The sequence below is a fragment of the Pteropus vampyrus genome, unplaced genomic scaffold (assembly GCF_000151845.1).
Source record: "Pteropus vampyrus isolate Shadow unplaced genomic scaffold, Pvam_2.0 Scaffold135, whole genome shotgun sequence".
NCBI lineage: Eukaryota > Metazoa > Chordata > Mammalia > Chiroptera > Pteropodidae > Pteropus > Pteropus vampyrus.
Genome location: NW_011888916.1, coordinates 2,749,619 through 2,756,279, shown reverse-complemented (window position 1 = coordinate 2,756,279; position 6,661 = coordinate 2,749,619). Strand labels below are relative to the sequence as shown.

The window sequence follows — 6,661 nt, the reverse complement described above, 5'->3', positions numbered from 1 at the left end:
TTCCCAAACCTCTTTCCTGTCCTGTTTCCCTTTGTTCTCCCAAACCTGCACCCTGTACCCTAGTCAAAACAACTTTTTGTTACTCAACACTCCCTTCATGTTTCTTTGCTTGTATTCCCTCTTCCTAGAGTTTCCTCCTCCTCATCTTTCAAGGTCCGTGCTCGTGTAACCTGTCAGTGAAGTTTCTCTGATCCCCCTGCTAGGTTCGTTGCTCCCCCACACCCCCCATCTTCTGTAGCTGAGGCCACACCTCTAATATAGCTCCAATCACAGTCTGCCTTGGGGTACGTACATCAGTCCATATGTACTCTGAGTATGTTGGTGGCAAAGGACCTTGTCTGTTGTATCCCTCCTCTGCCTGGCATGTAGTAGGCCTCTGCAGTGTTTACAGTTGAATGAGTCAGTGCCATTTTTTATTTACTCACTTTGGTTTTTGTTTTATGAGCTTTCAGGTTCAAAGTGGGCCTTTGTGTTTTTCCTTCTTTTTATGCCTAAGAAGAGCCCTACTGTAGATCGGTTATACCCTAATTACAGGTATCAAAGGCAAGAAAGTGAAGGAATTCTGCACAAGGCAGGATTCTTCATTGCAACTCTTGTTTTTAGACTCTTGTCTTGCCTTTGCAGTAGGTTTTGGTGGGAGGGAGGAGGTGCTCTGTTCAGAGTCCTGCAGTGAATGTGTTATAGTTAACAAAGGGGAAAGCACACAGGTGGTTTACTAATCAATTGTCCTGCCCTTGGCCTTGGCCCCTACCATCAGGGAACCAGCTGTTACACATTCACATTTTTCTTTGCCAACAGCTTCAGCGTATGGTACTGGAGGCTCTTTGTTGATAGTAGAAAAACATACATTGTTGAAGATAGAAGGAACTTGAGAACCATCCGTTTTACCTCTTTAATTTTACAGATGGGGACAGGCCCAGAGGAGAAAGGGCTTGATCAACATTGCATAAGGAATCAGTCAGTGGTGGAAATAGTACTGGAAGTGAAAGTCCTGGCTGTTTGGGTTTATCCAATCTACTACATTGTTAACATAATATCTAACACTCATCGATTACTTAATGTGTTGCAGATAACTGTTTTAAGTGCTTTACATGTAACATTTCAAAACTCTATTATATAGACTTGGAAAGTGAGGCAGAAAGAAATCATTCAGATCTACTTTAGGATCCCAAAACAGTGGTTTTTAATATAGTTTTAATGGCAGTCATCTCTCAACCAGTGGGGTCGAACAGTTCTCCCAAGAGCTGGCTCCCAGATCACCCTACCTGTGTGAGTGAAGGACATCCTCCCAGCAATGTCTCCCTGTACTCTGGAGAGATGTTTTGAGAGGAGTCCTGAGTGTATTGAAAGAATGGTTGAAGGAATGAAGCATGGGTAGTAGTGGATCTTAGCTTTGAAATATTAGTATACTTTAAAAATTGCATATTTATCAAGTCAGACAGTAAATGCAGAGTTTTAGAATAAACTCAGCCCAGGATCTTTCTGTAAATATTCCCAGTCAAGGGTAGCAAGATTCAATTCGGTAAATACATATTGAGCTCTTGCTAGGTGCAAGGCCCTGAAATTGAGAAATATACACAGAAGAACGTCACGTTTCCTGCCCTTTTATAAGTAATCGTCTTCTCAGAGCCTTCTCCCTCTAGTGTAGTTGGGAAGGTAGATAAGTACATAAATAACTGACTATGGTAAATGTAGTAAAGAATGTAAGCAAAGTGGGAGTTTGGGAGCAGAAATCAATCCCAACATGACCAAAGGGGGTCTAGAGAAAGATTCTTGAAGGTGGAAAATTTATGGTGGGCCTTGGAGGAAGTTAATTCCTATGAGGAACAGCTTGAGCAGTGGTCAAGAGGTGGAAATGAACAGATTGTGTGTGTGCGTGCGTGTGTGTGTGCGTGCATGCGTGTATGTGTGTGTGTGTGCATGTGTGTATGTTGGAGGAAAGGAATGGACTTGGTGAAGAGGGGAAATAAGCTGAAATAGTGAGTTGTGGCCAAAATGTAGAGAGGAGAGTGGGGAGAAGAACACTAACATTTATCTAGTGTCTGCTCTGTTTTGTGGCTTGCAACATGTTAGATGCTTTACCCACTGTAATTTAGTTAATCCTCACAATCCTGTAATACGGAGTGATTTATCCCCAGTTTAAAGATGAAGAAACCAGACTGCAGAAAGATTAAATGATTTGCCCAAAGTCAGGTAGCTAGCAAGTGGCAGAGCTCAGTCCAAACCTGCAAGTGTTGGATTCAATGACCCATGTTCTTTTTATTGTACTGCAAGGCTCCAAATGCCATGACTAGGGCTCTGTTTATTGTGGCTGCAGGATGGAGGCTAGACTGGAGCAAAGAAGATCCCGGAATGGGGACATCGATGAGGAGGCTGTTGGAATAATCCAGTTTAGGCTTAAACTGAGAACCATTGACCTACTGTAGAAACTACCTGCTCTAGGTATGTTTGATTTAATATGTGAGCATTATAGCAGCTCCTGTAGTACCATAAATCAGTGTATGGCCATCTTTAGCTGGTAGAAACTTAGAATCAGTTTAAAGAAGCTGCTGGCACTTTTCTATTCAGGCATAGGTTCTAATGTGAGATTAGCAGTTCATTACAAAAGTCTCTAGGGAGAGAACTCATTTGGCACATACTGTTTCTCCATTTTCTCACCCTCAAATTTGACAAGAATCCATAATGGAGGAAAGAGGACTACACTTGGAGTCAAAAGGCTGGCATTCAGGTCCTGGTTCTGCTCATTATCATCCATGAGTCCTCCATCTCAGCTCTTTCTCTGTAATATAGGGGGTATTTTGGTTCATTTCTGAGATCTCTTACTAATGCATGTATTTCATTGCTCTTCCTGGTTTGGGGCAGTATAAGGAAGTAGCAGAGAATATGACCCTGGATTCAGAGAAACTGGGATTTAAATTCCAGTCTCTCATCCTTGTAAGGAGACTAGTAGTTAGGTATATAGACTTCATAGTTGGACTGCCTGAGTTTGAGTCCTGACTGTATCACTTGCTAGCTTTGTGACTTAAGCAAGTTATTTAACTTTCCTGGGTCTCAGTTTCGTTATCTATAAAATGGGGATACAAATAATATCTATCTTATGGAGTTGTTATGAGGATTGAGATAACTTAAACACTTAGCACAGTACCTGGCACATAGTAGATATTCAATGAATGTTATCCTTAATAGTAATAATATTAACAATTATTATTAATGTCCAGTTGGGTATTGTATTTATAGAAAGTATAATTATTAAGGCCATTTTTCCTGCCGTTCTACTCTGACGCTGTTCCTTCTCTTTCTTTCCATTGACCCATCAGGAATCTTTGAAACACTAGATTGTTCCATCACAAAGTTGCAAAGCATAACATGAAAGAAAGTGCCTGTAGGAAAAGGGTCAATAAAAAGTCATTGACTCATTAGAAAATTTTACCTGACTTGTGTTTTCACCCCTCTCTCCACAGTAAACAGGAACAGAGCAGTGTATTTATTCCATTTTGCACAGCCTTCAACAAAAGTGCTAAGCAAGATCCCTTTAATTCACTTGCCAAAAAGTACAATAACAGTATATCTGGAAAAGTGGTGCCTAATTTGGTTCTTCTGTTTCTCTACCTTAAACCCTTCTGGCCTTGACTTAAGCCATTTCTTCTTCCATTTTCCATAAATATGGAAAAGTTCCTTCAGATTATAAAGGGAGGATGAGATCAAGATTTTCTCATAAGAACCTTTCGTGTACTTAAAGCCAGAATGAAGTTAGGCCTCATCTTTTCTCCAGGCTAAACAGCCTTGGTTTCTTTTACCTCACTCTTAAAACCTATTTTCCATTGCTTGGATCTCATTGGTCATGCTTCTTTAGTTTCTCTTCAATTTTTCTATTACTTGGCAGTGACTCAGACTGTACTTAGTCCAACTAAAACAGTTTAAAGGAAGAATAACTTCAGATGTTTCTATTCATTAACATTTATTGAGTGTTTGCCTCGTGCCAGGCCTTGTGCTAGGTATAGGGACCCAGAGATGAATCAGACTTAGTCTCCGCCCTGTCTCTAGCTCACAGTCGAGGGGCAGATGTGCAATAAACTATTACAGGCACTGTGATTGAATTATGCACAAGCATGGGAAGCTGGAAATTGTTTAGGACAATTCAGAAGAAACAGTCCATTTTGCCTGGACTGTAGGTCAACACTTCTGTAGAGGAGTGGCAAGTTTGTGGAGGCCCTGAGTGACAGCACAGGAACTTGGTTATTCAAGAAGCAGTGGACGCCCATTAGAGGTGTTGGAGCAAGAAAATGACAGGCTTAAATCTGGCTTTTTGGACCAAGAACAGGGATACCACAAGCCTTACTCTTACCTGCCCACCACTGATATTTTCTGTCTTAAAAGTAATAGAATGAATCCCTTAATTGGATACTTGGTTTTGTTTACTCTAAAACTTCTATAGAAAGACTAGTTCTTGAGCTCTGGAAAAATTTCATTCTGTATATAGCAGGAAATTTATGAAGACTTGAGAGAGAATTGGGTGCCTATCTTATATAAGACCCAGTGGCAGACTAATCTCTAGATTTGGTCTAGCCACATTCACCCTTCCCTAGCCCTATACCAAGAATGAGGAGAGGATTCCAGGACTCATCTGGGTATTTGGTAAGGAATGCTAAGGAGATTCAGGCAGTATGAGAGTCAGAAGTTCTGGCTAAGGAGGAAAAGATGGAAGTTGGAATGGTGCCAGAAGGAATTAGGGCTAAGTAGGTACTTAGAATCTTGTGTCATATATCTGAAAACCTCCTACTTCACTAAGAATTTATTCCCTCCTGCTGCCCAGTTGTGGTTTACAGAGTGCTTTCCAATTCCATAGCTGATCTGGGAAGCCATATCCCAAGCTTGAATAACAGTTACTATTTCTTGAGCCACTACTTTATGCCAGGCACTGTGCCATGAACTTGATATGCATTAGCTCATTTAATTCTCACAGCAACCCTGTGATGTAGATGCTATTGCCCCCATTATATAGATGATGATAGTGAAGCACAGAGAGGTCAAGTATTATGTCCAAGGCTACCTCATTAGCAGATGGGGCCAGAATCTCGGTCTGGGCCCTAATGGCTAGAAAGCCTATGTGCTTCCTACTCCAGCCCTGGAATGGCTCCAAAGAGCAGAATAAAACAAAGTCCATAAGGAATTCTGAGAGTTCTTTTCGCTAGAGATGGAAATGAACAGGTGTGTGTGTGTGTGTGTGTGTGTGTGTGTGTGTGTGTGTGTGTGTGTATGTTGGGGAGAGGAATGGAGTTGATGACGAAGAGAAATAAGCTGGGTTGGCAAACACTGGCCTATAGGCATATCTAGCTTACCACCAATTTTTGTATAGACTGCAAGCAAATGCTTTTTACATTTTTAAATGGTTGGGGGAAAATCAAAAGAAGATTACTATTTTGTGGCATGAAAATAATGTGAAAATTCAAATTTCAGTATCCACAAATAAAGATTTATTGAAAGATAGCCACATCATTCATTTACATATTGTCTATGGCTGCTTTTGCTCTACAAAGACAAAATTGAATAGTTGTGACAGAGGCCATGTGACACAAAGCCTAAAAGATTTGCTATCTGGCTTTTTACAGGACAAATTTGCTAACCCCTACTATAGGCAACAAGAAGGGACCGGGGAGTTTAAACCTGTGGCAAGACTAAAGGCAGAGTTGAAATTCAAAGGTGTTCAAGGTTGTTTCCAGAAGTGTTGTGGCCATAAGGAGAAAGACTGTAACCTGAACTCTTTTGGGTCCTGAAAATAGATTCTTTGGGCCACAGAGATTTATTTGGGAATAAAAAGCATAATAGGAAGGATTATTCTATATGATAACATTCTCTATTGGGCAATAAAGAAATATTTTGTGAAGTAATTCAGATATTTACTAGAGCCCCCCCCCCTTTTTGTGTGTGCCAGATACTATGTTAGACACTGGAAATACATAGATGAAAAATGTATGTCCCTGCCTTTGAGGAGCTTATGGCCTAGTGGGAGAGCCACATATGCATTTGTATCATCAGCTCTAAGTATTATAATAATATACTGTGGGTTCAATTAAATGCTGGATGAAGTAGAAAAAGTCAGGGACTGCTTCTGTAATTTCAGTAATTTGTGATGGACTTTGAAGACAGAATAGATGTTCTTTTCAAGGAGCTACATAACAGGCTGAGGGAAAGCCTGGCAGTATGAATATTTAGAGCTTATGAGATAGGGGGAGAAAGAGAAATTAGGAATGATTTAAAGGTTCTGCTGCTGGGTGACTGGCAAAATAATATAATCTGATAAGAAAGGAAAGGAGGAAGAAGGCACTGGGCGGGGGCTGGGGATAAGTCCAATTTGGAACATGTGATTTGAGAAAATGAAACACATTTGGCTTCCAGTTAGGAAACCTTTTTAGAAATTTTGGCACAAGGGCCTAGAATTCAGATTTAAACTACATTTTCAGAGCTTTTCTATTGGGAAAAGTGAAAGTACACAATCATGTTGTAGAGAAATTCACAAGTCAACTTTGAGACATGATAGCTAGAGCCACGAGATTAAAATAGAAAACTAGCAATAATTATACGTTTGGCATAAAACCTTGTTCCTGTTCATGCTGCCTGCTGCTCTCAGCATCTACTTTAATTTCTGGCTCTGTTGCCTCTT

At 40.4% G+C, this 6,661-nt stretch overlaps 1 protein-coding gene across 4 annotated transcripts in view; it reads left to right on the top strand.

Annotated features, from left to right (window-relative positions):
- Positions 1–6,661, top strand: part of MKNK1 (MAP kinase interacting serine/threonine kinase 1) — a 41,828-nt gene that overhangs the window by 1,913 nt on the left and 33,254 nt on the right. For 2 of the 4 annotated variants that reach the window (XM_011367643.2, XM_023535010.1), the window contains exon 2: positions 2,318–2,442. The exons of the other annotated variants lie outside the window; for them this stretch is intronic. The gene's annotated coding sequence lies outside the window, so the exon portion shown is untranslated. The remainder of the gene's footprint in view (positions 1–2,317; positions 2,443–6,661) is intronic. 4 annotated transcript variants of the gene reach the window in all.